The 20,702-nt window shown below is 38.6% G+C and overlaps 1 long non-coding RNA gene across 6 annotated transcripts in view; it reads right to left on the bottom strand.

The window, feature by feature from the left end:
• The window catches only part of LOC310898551, a 134,165-nt gene that overhangs the window by 107,346 nt on the left and 6,117 nt on the right, over window positions 1–20,702 (bottom strand). For 3 of the 6 annotated variants that reach the window (XR_014583416.1, XR_014583418.1, XR_014583419.1), the window contains exons 2-3: window positions 16,449–16,544; window positions 14,053–14,282 (exon numbers count right to left, since the gene is read on the bottom strand). This is a non-coding gene — a long non-coding RNA (uncharacterized lncRNA). Of the gene's footprint in view, window positions 1–14,052; window positions 14,283–16,448; window positions 16,545–16,736; window positions 18,137–20,702 lie in introns of those variants that run through there. The other 3 variants (XR_014583414.1, XR_014583415.1, XR_014583417.1) reach the window with 2 other exon arrangements.

The raw sequence follows: 20,702 nt of genomic DNA on the forward strand, positions 1-20,702 counted from the left end.
GCTTTGCAATGCACTCAGCAGTCTTACTTCTGATTGATCCAGTCTAGGGAACATACTGAAGCACGCTGTAGGTTTCTCTTCGGCTGTGCACCCAACTTTTATTTTCCATTTGAATTTTGAACATGGCCAAAATGCAGAAAGTACTTGCTCCACAGTCTAGATAGAGCCAACATCAGCACTTTCTAATAACAAATATAATTATTTCCTCTCACACTTGCAAAGTTTTGCAAAAACTCCCAAGAATATATAGCAGAAGATCTCTGGCAGCAACAAGCTTTGCTCTTGTAAACTTGTATTAATAAGTATCCTGGAAGTTGATGTTAATCAAATTCAAAACAGACTCATTGGGTTTTTTGAATGTCCCCACGGTATTTATCGTTTGTAATGGCTTATATAGGAAAGTGATGACCTCTTTCCCCCTTGAAAACCTTTCCACAAGACTAAATGTCTTTCCAAACGATAAGCAATCTCACAGAGACAGCTTGGATTTGATGATCACTGGGAGAGTTTTTATCATCTGAGTGATGCCAGACTGAGGCAGGGTTATTGCACAAGTCCTTGTGGTATTGACTGACTACACAGGCAGCCCACATGCCTAACTTTTAAGTAGATGCCTAACTTTAACATGTGGAAAATGAATTCAACCCTTACATTACTGTTAAATCTCTACTTATCAGTGTGGAAAAATAAATAGAATTAGTGAGAATACTTTATTCCTTTTCTGAAAAGGTATACTGAGGATCCACATTTGTCTTTTATTGTGCGCTAATCTGAAACTGCTTATGCCTCTTCTACATTTAAGAAGCTGGCATTTGAAAAACATACTTTCCTCTTGTATTTTTTTCTATAATTTTAACTAGCTCTGATATGCAAAATATTTTAAATATAAATTGTTTAAATCTTTATCAGAATAGGAAAGAAAAAGTCTAATTCAAGACCGATTGAATTTAATATTCATTACAGATTATGTTTAGAAAGGTTCAGGTGTTTTGAATACACAAGGTTCTGAATTCATGAGATTATCTGAACTCCATTTTTATTTTTGATGTTTTGGCTTGGCAGAGAATTGTTTGCAATACTTTTTATTTTTAAAATATAAAAAATTAATTCAGTCTGTGTTTCGAAGTATGGGGCTTGTAATGAGGAGAGGAGAGGAGAGGAGAGGAGAGGAGAGGAGGGGAGGGGAGGGGAGGGGAGGGGAGGGGAGGGGAGGGGAGGGGAGGGGAGAGGAGGGGAGGGGAGGGGAGAGGAGAGGAGAGGAGAGGAGAGGAGAGGAGAGGAGAGGAGAGGAGAGGAGAGGAGAGGAGAGGAGAGGAGAGGAGAGGAGAGGAGAGGAGAGGAGAGGAGAGGAGAGGAGAGGAGAGGAGAGGAGAGGAGAGGAGAGGAGAGGAGAGGAGAGGAGAGGAGGAATAGAAAATTAAGGTTGGAAAAGACCTTCAAGATCATCTGGTTCAACCATCACCCTACTACAATTCTGACGTGTTATAAAGTGATTTCTGCATGGTATAAACATGGTTATTACAGGAATCTTCATCTAGAACCTTCATCTCAAGACAGTCTCAAGCAAGAACAGAAAACAGTTTTCTAAAACCGTTAACATTAAAAGAGGAATATGACCCATCTAGAAAGAGATACAGAGTGAAGTAAACATAGATGTAGCTGGATAGCTCTAAACGAACAGAATAGCATAACGGGAGCTCTTATTCCTCTTCATAAGCTCAGTGTAATTCATGAGTGGTATAAAAAACTCAGCTACATTAGAAGACACTTGATTTCGCAGCACTGATTTCTATAATGATAGAGCCTGACCAGTTTCAAAAAGGTTTCTGAGTTTTTTGGGTATATTTCTTTCCATAAGACCACTGTGTTACAACTGTGTTATACAACCTATTCCCACACTATTGCCAGACTCCACAAAAATTATAAAAAGTGCTTTTCCAACAGAAGAAAATTCTGCCTTTTGGTTGACACATAGTAACATTAGCAAAAGCAGATTTGGAAGTGAAAATCTAAACGGATAAATGGTAGAAAGTAAAATTGCCATGTTAAAAATTTACTACAGTGCTATACTGTTTCTTCTCTGCCTGACAGCAAAAGGCCATGAGCTGTGGGGTGGACAATGAGCTCTGTGCTCATGCAAGACTGTTTTTTACTAAATCACAAATTAGCCTATAGAGTTTTCTTTCCTAAAGAAGCCTTTATCTGAACATTTCCCAGGTCCAACCTACGGTAATATATTTAATCTAACTTATTCACGGTTCGTGAGAAGTGCAAAATCTGAATCATTGCTCCTTCTAGTTTTCTCCACAATTATATGAAGCTTGTTTTTGCTATCTCACACACCATTGTAAATCAGATATAAATTTCCTGAAGTAGACGGAATTCACTGTAACAAACTGGTATAAGTGAAGAATCAGGTTCTTTATACTTTAATTCATTGTTCCTGTTTTCCTTCCTTTACTGCCCCCCATCATTATTCTAGCACAGAGGTAACGAAGGTCAGTATATTTTGCTTTCAGCCTTGATCACGGTTACATCTTCGCTATATTTATAGTGAATTAGACAGATCAAAGAACTCTAAATTAGCTGCAGAAACAGCTAAAGCTTGCTTAAACAACAGCTGAGAAACACTATGCACGCATCATTTGACCTAACCTCAACTCTGCCCTCATGATGGATGAAGAAATGCAGCTTTCTGTCTAAACAACAAAAGTAGTGGGAAACATTTACCAGCACAAACTATAATGGTGGATAGAGTACCATGTCCATTTATGAAACCTCAGACTTTCCAAAAAATTCTCTCAACCAGACAGCAAATATGGAAATTCTCAATGTGAAAAGCAGCATTTTTTCCAAAGAAAATGCAGATGACAACAAAAAATTGCTTTAACTAAAAATTGCTAACACAACTCCAGTTGTGTCCAATCTAAAGTACTTCTAGATAATGTTTTACACTCATTTTGTATCTCAAGAGATGTTCTTATTCACACAAAAATGACAAAATTAAGCAAACATTCAGGGGAGATGTTTCCCTGACATCTTGGACACAGGGAAATCAGTACAGGGGATCAGATCACAGCATGCTCTTATATGTATGACATATGCATGTCAGTAAGAGTAATCACTTGATGAAGACTGAGCTATTTTTTCAACTTTTTTTAATGCTGAATTACTATTTAAATTGGTTTCTAATAGAAAAGGGGAAATCACCCATTGGCTAGCCTCCATTTCAGATGGGATGAGGCTAGTAATCTCACATCTGACTATCTGACTGATCTGACATTCAAGTACTTCAGAATCTGTCCCCTCAGACATTGTCATAAGTCAATACATGGAATCTTCAAAGAACATCAAGCAAATGCCCAGTAAGTTTCCTGATCTGAGTTTTTAGGAACATTTCTGGATTATGTATCTCACAGGATATACTTAACATCACACATATGCATTCTTCTGAAATCTAATATTTCTATTAACTGTGATAATACAAGGAGAGATGACAGCCTTAAGCAGGGGTTTCTCTTTTCAGATTAATATTACTTAAGATTGTAAAGAAATATCTGTTCTAGAATAGAACATGTATAGTTTGTCAATAGTTTCTAGATTTGTAAAAAGTGTCTCAGAAATGCAAAATCCAAAGAAATATTCCAAAGAGATGTTCCAGATGGTCAGACGCAAGTATGTTTGCTGTTCAGTAGTGGGAGCTGAACATTGGTAGAGCTAAACCATTCAGTAGATATATCATAGACTTCTCTTATGGTGACAGCACTTGACACTTTTCATAGGTATAGCTGCAATTCAGTTATTAAAGAGGGATTCTTTTTTCTGTATTGTATTTTACATTCTCTGAGCTCACAGAAAAATATGCTAAAAGTACCTCCAGTGATCTTGGATTCACTGTGTGCAGGAACTTCATAATTAGTGTAACATGTGGCTTTTCTTAGCCTTTATGATGGTTTTCTTGCCAGAAAAACAAACTGCTAGAATATCTACCATACAACTTTGCCTTGGGATCTGAGAAACTTTAGAGAGTTTCCAAACACAATTCAAAGGGACTTAGTCTCTTCTTTAGCATCTGAATACAATGATGCAGTTACACTTCTTATTCGAATAGCAGCTTCAACTAAAACATTAGGAAGAGAAAGTTTCCCATCTAGTTTACTTCTCTTCTGTGCAATGTTTTGTATTCAGGTAACAGCTATCTCATGATAGAATGTTAATTGATTTTCACTCTCTTTTGGAAGAAAGAATCTCTGCTGTACACCTGGATATGATATAAGGGAAAAAATAAAAATAAAAATAAAATAAAATAAAATAAGTCTTGAAATGAAATCAAGCTCTTCTGACTAATTTATTAGTCAAAATCTGGAAATTGAAATTTTTAATATTACCTTCAGATCTGGCATCTTATCTTACTGTTACAGAGTGCTCAAATTCGGTTTATATTGTTTGTTTTTTTTCACCTGTTGGGGAGGAAATCCTGTCAGGCAATTATTATTTGAGAAAGAACAATTTTTTTATATATTTTTTTTTACCAAATTAGAGCTCTCATTTCACAGACTCACCTCAGGTGGTGGTTTTACCCTTCTGGGCAGCTGAACTCCACCACAACCACTCTCATTTCCCTTCCTCAAAGGAAAAGGAGGAGGGGAATACGATGGGAAAATACAATGGGAAGGGCTCAAGGGCTGAAGTAAGGACAGGGAGGTCATGCACCAATCACCATCACGGGCAAAACAGAATCAGCATACAGAGATTAATGTAATTTATTGCCTATTACTAACACACTCGAGCAGTGAGAAACTAAAAGCAAACTAAAAACATCCTTCCCCCATCCACCCTCTATGTCCTCCCACCAAGTGGCACAGGGGAAGGAGGAATGGGGGCTGCGGTCAGTCCCTGACACTTCGTCTTCTCCACTCCTTCACAGTCATTCCCTGCCCCTGCTCCAACATTGGGTCCCTCCCACAGGATGCCATCCTTCCCAAACTGATCCTGCGTGGGCTTCCCACAGGCAGCAGCTCTTCAACAACTGTTCCAACATGGCTCTGTACCACCGGGTCCATCCCCCCGGAGCAAACTGCTCCACACAGGTCCCCCACGGGCGGCAGCTCCCTCCAGACCCCTGCTCCTGCGTGGGCTCCTCTCCACGGGCTGCAGCTCCGGCCCGGGGCCTGCTCCTGCGGGGGCTCTCCATGGGCCACGGCCTCCTCCAGGCCACATCCACCTGCTCCACCGGGGGCTCCTCCACGGGCTGCAGCGTGGAGATCTGCTCCGTGTGGGACCCATGGGCTGCAGGGGGACAGCCTGCTCCACCAGGGGCCTCTCCACAGGCTGCAGGGGAACTGCTGCTGCGTGCCTGGAGCACCTCCTGCCCTCCTGCTGCACTGACCTTGGGGGCTGCAGGGCTGGTTCTCTCACATTTCCTCACTCTCTCTCTCCCAGCTGCTGTTGCACGGCAGGTTCTTTCCCTTTCTTCAAACTGCTCTCCCCAAGGCCCAACGAGCGTCACTCACTGGCTCGGTTCTGGCCAGCGGCAGGTCCCTTTTGGAGCTGGCTGGAGCTGGCTCTGGTCTGACATGCTGGGCTCTGCTCACAGAGGCCACCCCTGCAGGCCCCTGCTACTAAACCTTCGGCAATTAAACCCAACACACCTCAGCAGACAATCACGAAACATCCCTTTCTTTCCTGCCGACAATGTCTTAACTCCCTGCTAGATTTTGAAACTCATTTTCAACCCTATTTGCACTTGTGCCTACGCAAAAGAATGCTTATTTTGTGTAGAAAATTTTGTGTGGAAATTGTGTTTCTTGATAGGCCTACATATTCACCTGTAACTTTCTCTGGGGCTTTATGTAACTTGTGTGAAAATGAATAAATCACAGTGCTGTTTTCAGAAATGTAAGGAGGAACAAACCTGCATTTTATGACAGCAAAGCCCTTAAAATCTAGTCCCTGTGTGCAAATAGAGGTAAGATTCTTGCTTGCTTTTCTGTTATCATTTCACTATCTGGAGAGGGAGAAAGTAACAAAGGCAAAATTCAGTATTCTTTCCTCTGTTTCCTCTTCCAACATTGCTAAATTGTTCTAGGCCTGAATCCACATTAGCATCCACTCCATCAGGGGAAGCCTTTAGGGAAAACATCTTTACCATAGCAGACCCTGCATTCTGATGACTATGTTAATATGTGAGGCCACTCTAATCTGCCAAACACCAAAAGCATTTCAATAACATGTAGTTAAAGCCAATAGATTTCAAAATGGAATTGAGCTAGTCAGATTCTGAGCTTGTTAACTGACCATAACAAATTGCTGTGAATGAGGACTTTCAACTAAATTTGGATATTGTGGTTTTTTGTTTGTTTGTTTTTGGTGTGTTTTTTTTTAAAGAACTAGGGAACAAGAAAAAGCATTCCCGTTCACTGCACATTGTTGGGCTGGATGCAATCAGTGGATGGAGTTTTATAATGGTATGTAACAAGTGACTGGCCACCTAAAAAGGCCCTAAAACATTCAGAAGTTATACAGTTCTGCACTGCCTACCCTCTTTTGTCCGATGCGCCCTCATACACCCATTTAGGAGCTAAAGACCACACCATACGTACAGAAGTGCTAGAAGATGAAGAGAGCACATTAAAACACTTGATTCCAGTTATACAGATCATCATTTGTCAATATAGTCTCAAATTTGAACATCTGGGTACCATTTAAAACAAAAATATTCCTACCAAAAAAAAGAAAAAAAGAAAAAAAAGATCCTTAGCATACTGTAATGACAGTGTATGTCTGTGACATTATAAAAGCTGATTTTTTTTTTTTTGATTCCTCATCTTTTTCTTGTTGACATTTTGCAATGAGTTTGAATGCTACATTGCATAAGTATCAGATTATGACCAGCAGGTCAAAAGCTATAGAGTTATTTTTTGGTTTGTGTGTCTAAAGAGTGTAACTGCTTTCTCCTTGTGTGAATGTGTATTTTCATATTTTTTAACTTGTTTAAAAAAAAAAAAAATCCAGTTATGAGTGAGATCACTTTCTTTTCATAATATGATGTAGATCTAACATGTCACCCTTATGACACTTGGCTTGAATTTTCCAGGTCTTCAATAAAGCATTCTTTATGACAAGCCAAGCCTTCTGTGGTAGTATGCAAGAGCATCGTGTTGAAGGTAAAGACCTATCTAATTTGAAAAACTTTGAATTTACCCTTGTCTTCATGGGAAATGGGAGTTAAGATTTAACACAGAGGAGGGTCTGCAGGTTTCACCAGTAGTTTGTTGATTGTTTGTTTTTCAGATATATAGTACTGCAGTGTCTGGTTGCCAACATAAATTACTAAATAAATAACTTCTACTGCTTTAGTCTTCATGTTAGCTTAAAAAGAAACTATACACCTTTCCCAAAAGACACATCAACTTCATGGTATTTGACAGCAAGTGAAACAGATTATATGCAGATCCAGAAATGAGCTACTCTGGCTTTAATCCTCTTTTGTTTGTGGTGTGCAGCTGCAGTTTTAGGCAATATGATGAAGCAAATGGGCCACGCCAGATTTGGTAACAACAATAAAATTTTTGAAAAATATTTATGGTAAATTATTCAAATGTTCTTCTCCCATAAAATGTTCAGAACATTAACATATTTGAAATGCTAAATAGTTGCAAGTGCTTGGGATGTTAAATCACTCATTAAAGGAAGTGAGTGAGGTCATCTGAATGTTATTAATTATGGGCCACCAGGGATGGATTTAGTGACGTGCATCTTCAGATAACTATTTTCCAGTTACCAGCCATAACCTTGAATAGAGATGAACACCTTCAACTCATTCAGTTTATTGAGAGCTGGCACACAGCAAATAATCATGAGTCCAGGAGTTTGCAGGGGAAAGTCTGATACAGTTAGAGAATATCTTTTCTATAGACTTATTTGTACAAAGTACTGTTCAGCGTTGCTTCCAAGAATATCAGAAATACTGAAATAAACTCAATTGCAACACTTTCTACAAAATAACACTTGAAATACTTTACATTGTTAGCATAAAGCAATGTTTACATATAATAAAAGAAAAAACATTTAACAACAATTGCTACATGTAAAAAATCTCATTTCTCAGAACTCTAAAAGATGTATGGCCAAGCCAAGAGCAGCAGGTCAAACAAGGCCCACCCTACTGCACACAGAACGTTTACATCCTGCCTGTCTAATCCAGCACTTGCATTCTTCCTATAGACTAAGCAAAGCAATTGGGAAGCAGTTACAAACGAAGCCTTCTAATGTTTCTCAGTCCAGCTGACAGCCAAGGAAGGAGGGGCAGCTCCTTCCACACTAGCACTCTTTCCACCAGCTTAACAGTGTGAATCAAACAGCGGCCATCCAGCTGCATAGGCAGAGGGAAGAGCTGACCCAATGGGGGCAGCCGCCATGGGCTGTCAGCATTTTGATCTTTTCATTCTGCTTCACAAGGTTTAACCACAGGGAAAAGGGATGAGCCTTCCAGCTCTCTGGAAAGATTTCCTAGGATGAATGTTATAATCTGAGACGGTCTCTGGTAGAAGGAACTGACAGGTTCAAATGCCAAGTTAACTTTCTCCTTCTTTGACTATTCCATCTCTTTCTACCTTCTCCTATACTTCATTTCAATATTTACAACAGGATTGTGATCCTTCTCTCTGCTGAAGGAGGGACTATGTTCTTTTTATTCCCTTTCTCCATTTACTTATTCCTTTTTCTCACAGTTATTACTCAGTTTGACTGTGAGTTTCTATTTCCTCTGAAAGAATCCTGAGGATCATTCTTCAGTGAAATGGGAGAACTCCACCACCAAAACACCCTTCTCAGAAGTTTTATTTTTCAAATTTCAAGATTTTTCGAGCAGCTTAATAATTTCAGACTCGATATATTGATGCTAGATAAAAACTAGTGAATGCCACCCTCCTCTTTCAGATACATAGGCCAATTCAGAGAAATCTTTTCCTCAGTTCTTCCTCTTCTTGTTAGAAATATCTGTGAAAATTGCAGTATATAAGAGGATTCTCAGTTTAAACCCTGTGATTTTTTCCTGGTGGCCCACAACTCACTCCTTGCAGATATTGCTCATCTTATGCTGCTGTAGAACCCATGGCATATTGTCCTCAAAGGCCCTCTGAAGGCCAGAAGACCAACCTTCATGAGTGGCCAGGCATCATTTTTGCTGACATATGGGAGTGAGACAGCAAGAGCATGAAGCTTAGCTTGGGCTTTAAGAAACACTTCACATATTGAGTAGAAATTTAGGTGGCTGGCTCACACTGAGCATCCAGCTGCTCTACTCTGTACTGTCATGTTTTTCCAAATAGATATTGCAACATTAGTGCAGGAAACATGAGCTGCAGCCACTGCAATATAGGTATAATTGCAAAAACTAACATTCCTTATAAAATTTGTATTGTTGCTAAAACAATCCACACTCCTCATTCCAAAAAGTTAAGAATAGATAGTATAAGAGCACAAACTTCTCTTTAAGGTAGAAATAGACAGCGTGTTGGTGGCATTATTGTGGTATTAACAGGATTCTAAGTATGTATTATCAATCACAATTCTTGTAACTCACTGGCAGTATAATTTTACTCAGGAAAGAAAAGGCAAATAAAGAACAGACAAAACAAATTTTTAAGGCACTATTGAAACATTAATTAATTAAAAAACAAGCATTATCACAAATTCTTCAAGAATATTCAATACAAAATATAGCAATACTTGCCTTAAAACCAATACTAGGAAGTGTTCACTTCAGTACTTGTTAAAACTGTATGTAAATATTTATGTATGTAAATATTTATGTGTCAGTTAGGGAAAATCCTGTATAGAGGTAAAAGTCATTAATGGTGAATATTAAGAAGATGTTTTGTTTTGTTTTGTTTTTCAGACAGGCATCCAGAGACACATGGAAGTGACATTTCCTGAGCTGTGTGCCACAAAAAAGAATCCAGCAAGCAAATGTAGAAACCAAATGTGAAATTCCTCCCACAGATGAAGAAAAAAAAAAAAAAAGGAAAAAAGAGCAAAACCATATTAGCATCTTTTGTGGCAGTCAAGGGAAAGGCAAGGAGGTAGGAGAAATACTGCTTATGTTGGTTTCACTTAGAACTGATTTTCAGACACAAGACTGGTGAGATTTGATCTTGTGGAGCTGTGATACTCAGGATGAATATAATGATGTGTTTCATAATATTAGCAGTGTAATGGAAGTAACGTAGTAAAGTTTAAATGACAAAACAAAACCCATATGCCAAAAAGTACAGTGGAACACACTTAAGGAAATAGTTCCTACTATGGTAGGGAAAAATAATGATACTATGCAAAAAGTCTGGAGAGAGAAAAACTATACCTGATGTATAACCAGGGGTATATAAATATTTCCTTGAAACAATAGTTTTGCTCCTCCATACTTCTTACAGATTTATTGTGGCACTTTTGAATTGTTTATTGAACAATTTTTTATAAAATGTCAACATTTCAACTGATAGCCCCCATTTTGGTAAGAAAGGAGCGTTGAAATCTTTTAAAATAGCTTAGAACTTTATGGCTATTCAAGAACTTGAGGACAGTCACATGAAGTCCAATTTTAATCTGATTAGTACAGAAGGCATACTGTAGCAGTGTCCAACTCTGCTCAATGAATCAAGAAGGAAGAAAGGAAGGAAGGAAGGAAGGAGGGAGGGAGGGAGGGAGGGAGGGAGGGAAGGAAGGAGGGAAGGAGAGAAGGAGAAGGAAGGAAGGAAGGAAGGAAGGAAGGAAGGAAGGAGGGAGGGAGGGAGGGAGGGAGGGAGGGAGGGAAGGAAGGAGGGAAGGAGAGAAGGAGAAGGAAGGAAGGAAGGAAGGAAGGAAGGAAGGAAGGAAGGAAGGAAGGAAGGAAGGAAGGAAGGAAGGAAGGAAGGAAGGAAGGAAGGAAGGAAGGAAGGAAGGAAAAGAATCAACAATTCACTCACAGTGCACCCAAGGTTTGTGAAACCCAGATAGATTTAGACTCTGATGGCCTCTTCAACCAAGCAGTTGCTCATTTGTTTTCTACATCAAACTGTACAAACGTTTAATGAACATTGCTTTTTCTTTTACTGAACATCCGCTAACATTTTTTCAGGCACTGTTTATAGAATTATTTAAAGGTCAAGTGCAATTCTGCTGAAATGCGTGTGTCATCATGTGGTGCTGATCTCAGAATATTAACCCTTTAATTTTAGTTTCTTTTGTATGACTGCAAGGGCCATGAGAGGACAGAAGAAGTAATCTTCATTTTTTCTCTCTAAATGAGGATTCCTTTGGTAGAATGAATATTGGACGGAAAATTCCTGGAGGAAAACCCTGTGCAAGACTCAACCTCTGTTAGATTCTAGGAGACAGCAACCTCGTACTCTGTTACCTTCAGTAATTTCCCTTGCTCCTGGGAAATGGCTCACTATTTTACATTTTGGCATACAAATGTGGACTGTAACACTTCTTTGAGATAACTCTTGCACCAGAGTTGAAGGCTGTATTCCTGGAAGAAGTCTAAACACTCCAGTAATTCTCTGAAGTATTGAAACACCCATTTAGTATGACTTCAGGTATTAGCTCACATAAACATGATAACTTAGTTTACAAGGGCAAATGTATCTCTCTGTAATCAGAGATGTTATTACATCAGTCAAATACTCTGTCCCACTTCCTGTTACAGAAATCCAAGTCAAAATGTCATTAGCTCATCAAACTTGAATTGTACTTCAAAACTTGAAGCTCATTCACAACAGGATTTAATTAGAGGAAAAAGGGGATTGCTTAAAAGTCTCATTTTCTTTTTTATACTTCATGACGAGTGAATTTACATTTCATGACCACTTATGCTAGATACTATATGCAAAAGCTTTTCAGATGTTTTCTCCTAAGTATTTTACAGACAAAATCTAAAACATATCAGGAAAATTAATCCTGTCAGATACGAAGTACCAATTCATTCTCTCATACAATATCAATAACAATTTAGTGTGAACCTGATCTGGATCCAAACGTCATCTTGTCAGGACAATTCCAGCTTTTACTGGTATACTTCAATAATATTACTGGAGAGTCTGCTACATATCAACATAAACAATCAGATAGGCTCAAGCTTTTTAGAAAGATGATTAACTAAGAGTGTGATAAGGCCACGCAATAGCTGGTAATTTCTTTGCTGCTTACTCATAACAGAATCCAAATACGAGTGTAGGAAATACGACAGAAGTGTTAGCAAAGCACAAGTTATGTTTGTAAACAGTCTGAACCATGGGACTTTCTCTGAAGGCATGCTAGTTTCCATTTTTAATGTACATAAACTAGAGTAACCATACGGACCTCCATCTAGCAGACTTATACCACCAGAGAAATTCATTCATTGACCAGATTTCTACCATAAAACAAACACTTAAAATTATCAACAAAAGAACAAAAATAAGATCCCTAACATGGGTTACTATTTCTTGGCTAAAATTTTAATATTCTTCTAGTGGAAAGATTAAGGGTATTTCTATATATATTGGAAGCTTCTTATAAAAGTTCAGTCTGCTTTGTGGGCTAGAGGCTTTTCCTTTAGATAAAGTCAACAAAGAACTGAAGTGGTGAAGAGCTGAAGTCAAGAAGCGGAAGGCACTGAAAGCACATGATAGATTCCATCAGTAAGTTTCCCCAGTTCCTCTGAGACAAATGATCTTTATCCCTGTCAAATGACATTCAGCTACTGTACTGGAATACTGTCAGCAGAGGGGACACCAGGAGCTAAGTTACTGCAGACAGTGAAATGGTGAGTAGTCCCAGTGAATAGCCTACAAGGAAAGGAATTGCCTCATGCGCAAAATTATGCACAGCTTAAACTTTGAATATCTGGCATTTCAATTAGTTAGCTGATGGGGGAAAAGACATAAAGCACACATCAGCAGAATTAAGAAATTGTCATGAACAGCAGGTAACAAAGCTTGCAACTGTGTGAAAAAATCTTGTCCAAGGCAAGGATTCAGGATCTTCATTACTGTGACAAGAATAGCAACCAAGCTAATGCATGTTAAAAACAAACCCAGTACGCACATCTGTTGTAAGACCATATACAGGTTGTTACCATGGATCTTTAGAGATCACTCTCAGGGCATCCTTTATATTCTACTGCATTCTTCCATTGTGATGAGATCTCCTCAGCTGCTGTTTTAATGGGGTTAAGGTTAAGCTTGCTTTCATCACTGATCTATAATTAGAGTGGCTGTTATTCTATGGTTTCTGTAGAACCATATGGTTATCTAATGCTAACAAGACCTAAAGTACTTTAGATTCTGTATATTGCTTCCTGTCTGGCTTCTGGTTTCCCCATTTTCCACAGCATTTCTTGGGTTGTCTATATAAAGAAGGAAAGGGAAATCAAAGTCTGTGTTTATTATGCTTCCTGGAGATTAATGTTCTCCTGTGAATAGGTTTGAAAAGATTTTAACCATGCTTGTCTTGTTTCTTCTGCAAAAGAATATACCCTAATAGCTACAAGGAAAACTGTTCAAACTTGCTTCTATGTATTTGTCAGAATACTATTTATTTTATTTTAGTGAGTTGCACTAAGGGAGTACTGGTTAACATTCCTCAAATGATACTGCTGCTACAACAACAGATCTTTGTTGTTATGTTTTGTTTTTCCCTCAATATCCCAAATCTGTATTTGTTTCCACTACTCTGCAGTAGTTGTTAGGTATCAGAAAGGTATAAAAAGTAAAGATACTTCCTAATCCAAAAAGGACAAGACAAACGGGGTAAGAAAGAAGGCATAGAGCAGCCAAGGAGGTGATAGGACGTGTCATGATAATTTGGTGTTTAGTAACACAGTGGTTTGTCTTTTGGAGAAGGGAAACTCAGCACAGATTTTGACGTTCTGTTCTCTGCCAAGGTTGGCAAGACTTTGCACTGAGAGAACAGAGTTTCGCTTAAGGACTCCCGCCCCCCCCCCCCCCCCCCCCCCAAATACAACTGCAGACATTTTATAATAAATTCTCTGTTTCTTAGAAATGAACTTTTCTCATTTTGCTCTAATACCCTGTTTTACTTCCTGTTTCCTTTGGGTCCAGTTTTTATTGTTTCAGCACAGCAAATTCCGTGCCAATGTCAACATAAAGACAGGAGCATTTCCAGTTTATGACAGGTCTGACAGTCATGCTTCCAGTGCTTCTAGCTGGAAGTTGAACCAGTGGGCCAGTCCAGATGTTTTTGCAATGAATGCGTCGATTGAAGAAAGAAAACATATATCTTGGACATTAAACGGGAGCCTGGAAAGCAAACACCTCACATGAGATATAAACCGGAAAATTACACCATTACAGGACAAACTGATTCATGGTATCTCAGAGGAGAAGGAGTAGGCACTAACTATCCAGAAGGCTAAACCATTCTGAATTTGGTAGCCATCTAGAATTGTGCAATGAAGTTGAAAATGGGGTAGAATATAAAACAGAAAGGGAAATGGGGCAATCTTAAGTAGAATTTGCTGCATCTAGACACATTAGACTGGACACACATTTATGCAAGTAGTCTTTGGTATCATAACATAGATATTATCAAGATTTCATTTCACAGATTACATTAAGTTTCTAATTCATCATGAGAAAGAGAAGTTTATAGGAAGGCATAACAAAAAGTTCTGCTTCCTAGATTTTCACTGGTCCTTTATATGCTCAGAGAATATTCAAAGGAGACTAACAGAATTCAGTTCCCACTGAATTCCAGTCAACTCTGACATTGCAAAGTTTATTTCAAAAGAAAATAAAAATCCCCACTCCAGCACAGAAGAGCTCAGCTTTTTTGTTGTTGTTGTTGTTGTAGTTCTTTTGTTTATATGGCTTGTCTTTTTAGAAAGACTGATTATAGTAAGCACACAGATCACTGTGCTCTATGGTACAGAGCTGCCCTCCATCACCACTCTTCCAAGTGTATTGATTTAAATACCTATTTTAGGTAGTTCTTTGCTCTACCTACTACCCCACAGTGCAGTAACAGATAATCCATTTATCCTTCCAAACAGAGCAGTATTACTCTTTCCATTTTACATATGGAGAACTCCGGAACAGAGGAATTAAGGTACAGATCCTCAGCACAGGCTGAGATGCCTGGCTGCTGGCACTGCATTCTTTCAGGATTTAAGAGTTATCCAAGGCCACATGGGAAGTATTTCAGAGCAAAAAGGGATTGAACTTGATCTTCTAAATTCCAGGCTAGAATCTTTACCCTTCACCCATCTTCCCTTTTAAGTCCCAACTTTAGGCTGTGATAGTTCAGAAGTTTTAGCAGTTATGTTAAGTGCTACAGAGTAGAGTAGTATCTAATTCTCTGCATCACAAAGTGGACTCTGCTAGACCAGAGTATATTGCATGTGAGAATTGATTTGCCTCTGGAAAACACAGTGGGTGGTGGATTTCATCTCCCCACATTTCATGTGGAGTGAGCCAACAGAACAGACTGTCCAACAGAAATATATTTTCAACATGAAAAATAATAAAAACAAAAAATAAAAAGAAAGAGATGTTAAAAATTAGTGTTTTCTACATCAAAATGCAGTAAATCAAAATTAGAGGCCATTCTGTAATAAAGCCAGTTTTACCTCTTTCTAAAAATTCAGTAGATGAGAATAACAAGGTTGTTGATAACAAGGCCAATGACCAATAAGTAATCAAATGCTTCAACAGGTTATCAGACAAGAATATCATGGAGGACATTTAGCAATAACCTGACAAATATAACACACTACAGCAGTTGCACTTAGAAACAAGGAAAATTTCACAGTTTGAGTGGTCCTCTAATCCCTAATCAGCCTGCTGCTTGTGTAGTAGACCCTTTCAATAGAGGTTTGAATTATGTAAATTACAATATTGCTGCCACCAAATTTATCCTTACTTTAATTTGAAGAGAATAAGTTTTACTGTTTCTAAAAAGATATTAAAAGTCCTGCAAATTATTGAGCGCCATCTACTGTTTCATTAACTAGCAGTTTCATACACTAGCAGCGTCTTGGATCTACACAGCTGAATTGAGATTTTATTTAGCAACTAAAGTATAATTCAGTTTTTATGATATATTCAATCCAAAGTCAGTACTCATTTTTTTTCAAGCACAGAATGAGCTTTACAAGCATTAAAAAGCAATGCCATTAATTAGAGGTAAAATGAATTAAAATTTAAGTTTAACATCAGTCAGTCTTTTCTTTACCCCAAATGTTATAATAAGGAGATAATACAGACCATGAATTCTTTTTGTATCACTAAATCAACAGAAATATTGGGTACCAGGGGAGTGGGGAAGGAAAAAAAAAAAAAAAAAAAAAAACCACACCACCAGATATAAAGCTAATAATGTTCATAATATAGTGATTATTAATATCCAGAGAATTAAAAACAAAACAAACAAACAAACAAAAACAGGAGAGAGAACAACTTCATTACCTATTAAGTAGATGTAGTGTGACATCAGATGTAGTTCAGGTAGGCTTTTACCTTGCTGAGTATTTATAAGTACTTCTTCTTCAAGTTGTCATGAATCTGCTCAACAAAAGAGATCAGACATGTCAAGACCAATAAACTATATGGATCAATTGTCCATGTTCTCTTTCACCAGTATTTTTCTTTTTTGCATTCAAGCTTATAGATTATTCATAGAATTGCTATCTCTACACATGATGTGAGGAGGGACACAGGAGGAACACAAGAACAACAAAATGCCACTAGACTTACTGGACATTAGAGCTGCTATTTGCCTGCATATTCTAGCAGCTCAATATCATTTTGGCAATCTACATAGCCAGAAAACAATCTGTGTTGGGCACCATTCACTGCTCTTCACTCTTTGGTCTACTAGTGAAGAATCATTGGAAATCACGTGCTAAAAAGAGAGAGAGAGAGAGATGAGAAGTGTTACTGTATCCTAGAAATACCACATGCTTTCACTGCTTTTCACCTCCCAGTTCGGATCAGGATTGATCTCTTGCCTTAGAGTTGGAGCATTTACTCACAGCTAATATTCTTAGCCCTGTAACTAATAAAGAGCAGTGGGCACCCCTAAAAGGCAGTCTATCGTATACTAAGAAAGGTGCTAAGAGACACCACTTTTTGTGTATAAAAATATTAATACTTTTGAAAGACAGTAAATTCACAAACACTGTGCCTAAATGTATTTGAGTATACTGAAGAATACAAGAGGGGAATTATCAACAACTGGCATGCTTCTAGGCAATTGTCCTTTGAACAGTCTGACAATTAAAAGTTATGTTGTCTCAAGCAGAAGCTGTTCAACATCTAGTGCTCTATCACTTAGAGCCAAAGTGGTGAAGAGCAACAATAGATACTACAAAATACCTAGCTTTCATGTCCAGCTGTAAGGATGAGTGTGGGTCCTGGAATTAGTGAAATACATCTGAATACAGAAATACATGCAACAACTGACAGGCTCCCGGGGAGAGCTCTTCTAAAGAGCGTCAGCCAGTTCCGGTCCCAGACTTAGGTTATTCTTTGAAAGCTTAGGTCTCTTTAGAAGACACCATATTAAATCATAGAATCACTTAGGTTGGAAAAGACCTCCACGATCACCAAGTCCAACTGTAAACCTAGCATTGCCAAGTCTACCACTAAACCATGTCCCTAAGCAGTTGGCCTCAGCCGATATAGCTAGTGTAGACAGCCTCAAATAAGTACACTAAGAGGACTCAAGAGGGAATTGAAAATAAAGAAGTTAAAAGAAGTTCTGTCTTTGAGGGAGAAATTGGTGTCTGTTTCCTCAGTTCTTTCCTCACCCAGGAAGCATTTTCATAGCAGTTTTATGCTGGGAAGAGTCAGCATACACCAGTACTTTAAAATGGAGCACAGTGCGGCTATGGTAAGAGCTGCAAAGGTCACACAGTGACAAAGAGGCAGTCTTTGTCAATTCAAAGCCACACAAGTGGGCTCACACTAATCTGCGCAGGTTAACAGCTCTATTTAACAACCGGCGGTGGTGCTAGTATATATTCTGCATTATGGTGTACTCATTGCACATGACAGAGAAGGCTTCTCAGTCTTGCAGTCTGACATACCAGTCTGTCCCTCGCTTTTGAGAACCCCTAGATGAGAACTGCAGAAGTTTACCAAATTGTCACGTTCTGAGGAGGGAAATAGCAGTTTATGTTACCCTGTAATCTCTATCACTTCATTTTAAGACATAACACAATTTCCAGTATTCAAGCTGAGTTTTCATCCGTAGCTCTGTATTTGAACGTCAAGCTGGGTAATTTTTCAGCCATCACTTTGCATGAATGCAAGTTTTATGTATGAAATAGAAAGCACAGAGCATGCAGTATTGCCATCTCCAAACCTTAAAAGTTCATGAGTCAGACCTCCCCATGAGCTATGACTAACCTAGAAACGAATGCTTTTTTTCTTCTAAATATACAAGTAATTTGTTTTTTCCATCTACCTTTTGAATTATCAGGAGATCAGTCAGGACGTAACATGTTTATGCCTTTGGCTTTCTCACTGGGCAGAAAATCCCCAGAGGGGTTCTGTGCTGGCTAAGATCCCAGACAGCTACGACCTGAGAGGCTCCAAAGACTCAATAGAGGTAATTTGAACTTTCATGCTGGCCTTCTGATCTTTCAGCTTAGCCCAACCAGATGGCTTAGATGTGGACAGGTAAAAATAAATAAATAAAGGGGGGGGTGGGGGAGGAGGGAATGGGGGAGATTGGAGAGGGGTCCTGAGCAGCTTGGAGCTATTATAACTCCAGGGCATCATGAGGCACAGCTGTGGCTACTGGCCACTAATGGGTCATGTTTTGAAGGGCAAGACTAACTGGGATGCAGGAGGGCCACTACAGATCCTGAACTCTATATGGATATCTTCAGAGTCTTGGCAGCTGCCAGGTGAAGAAAGGACCACAGTGGGATCTGGAGAACCATTTCAAATTCCAAAATCTCTGTGGAGGTCAACTTACTCTTCAAACAGATCTACTGATTTCCTGTGGCAATCTATCCAATTAAGCTTGCTACTGTCACCCCTTGGAATTGTTCAAAAGTGAAAGAGACTGCAGATGTTAGATTTCCCTAGTACTCAAAAAAAAGAAAAAACTTTTTTTGTGAGAGATATTGCAGACATCACAAAATCCGTCTCTGAATCAAGATGTTTTGGTAGAAGAAACAAATGACTGCATTTGCTACCCAAGGTTATTCACACTCCCAGCTATTTGTCAGACATTCTAAAACCAAAGAGAAGATGTGTAGCCCTTCTACATACAACTGAACTGAGAACAAAAGCCATTCCAATAGTATTTGGTCACCAATACAATTCGGTCGCCTCTTAAGATTTATGCTGAATAGCTATTACTTGCAATGGAAGTTGCTACCATTAATGATTCTAGCAGAGTCAAAAAGATATTTATAAATAAATAATTTCCATGTATGGACATGCTTAGTTCAGAATGAAGTTCAGCTTTTTCCTATTTAAGCTCCTGGAAACATTAGCACAAGAGAAACCTCAAACCAATGTTTTATACTGATACAGAGCCCAACTGCTCTATTATGTACCAAATCTCCTTTTAGGTGAAGATTCAATCCTAATATATTCCAAACAATAGAGGTGACATTGTACTGAATGCAGACACCACAAGAGCAAAGCCAGTAATACCCCCATTTTGTTCATCATGATAGAAGATGAGATGAACAGTAATCCCCTCAAGACAATGTAGCTGCTCCAAGAAGTGCATTGCCTGACATCTCTCAATCTGTCATGTAACCATTTGCTAGTCAACATGGCCTGAAATACAACAGACCACTGGATTTCTTGTGTGGGTAGCTCATATAGTTAACCTGATGCAGTTCACTTTTAGTATTTATTCTCTGCCCCTCCAGTTCATAAATCAAACCCCCATCCCTTACCATGCTTACCCTGTCCTCCCCCTTGCACATGTTCCAGGTTCTCACCCAATCCCTTCAACCTTAACTTTGCCTGAATAGACATAAGAAACGGGTTCAAAAAGGAAGTGCTCCATAAATCCTGTATGGATTTGTCATCATTTCACTAGCAGCAGAGTTAAAACCTTACTATGATAAAGTATAGCTAGAGTGTTCCCACTAAGATTGTTCTCTGCCAGATTTGGGGGAATGGTCAGGGCTTTATTTTGTTTAAGGAAATAGTTCATCTAAAATGTTAAATATATTGTAGGGGTGTTTGGCTTTATCATCAGTCAACTTATTAAAGCATGAAATTTAAACTGAATTATCAGACTTTAAGATATCTAAAATTTGAAATCTCTACTCTGAAATTTCTTAGATTTATTATCTTGGTTGATGATGAAGCCAAATGTACTGTAATATATTTTACCCTGAATTGTAGTCTCAATTCTAAGACTCGATTTTTCAATCTAAGCATCTTCCCCTTCCCAGCTCCCCCCTAAAAGCTTATAGAAATAAAACACGTAAAGATCAGGGGTCATCTTCTGTGCCTTCTATATGAAGTGCACACACCCACACAATTTCAATAGTAGGGATGTTATTTAAATAAAGCTTTCTTCAGAAGTTAAAGAAAAATGGATACAAAGGTAAATAATGTTTTCTGATGCAAACTTGAACAATGGACTAAGGAAATAACCTTGAAAGCATAAACAACAATAGAAAGGATTGCTATGGTGAGTGTTTGAACCTGGTGACAAGTTTTTATATCAGCTAGGTACCT

Source organism: Anser anser, assembly GCF_964211835.1.
Source record: "Anser anser genome assembly, chromosome: 4".
Taxonomy (NCBI): domain Eukaryota; kingdom Metazoa; phylum Chordata; class Aves; order Anseriformes; family Anatidae; genus Anser; species Anser anser.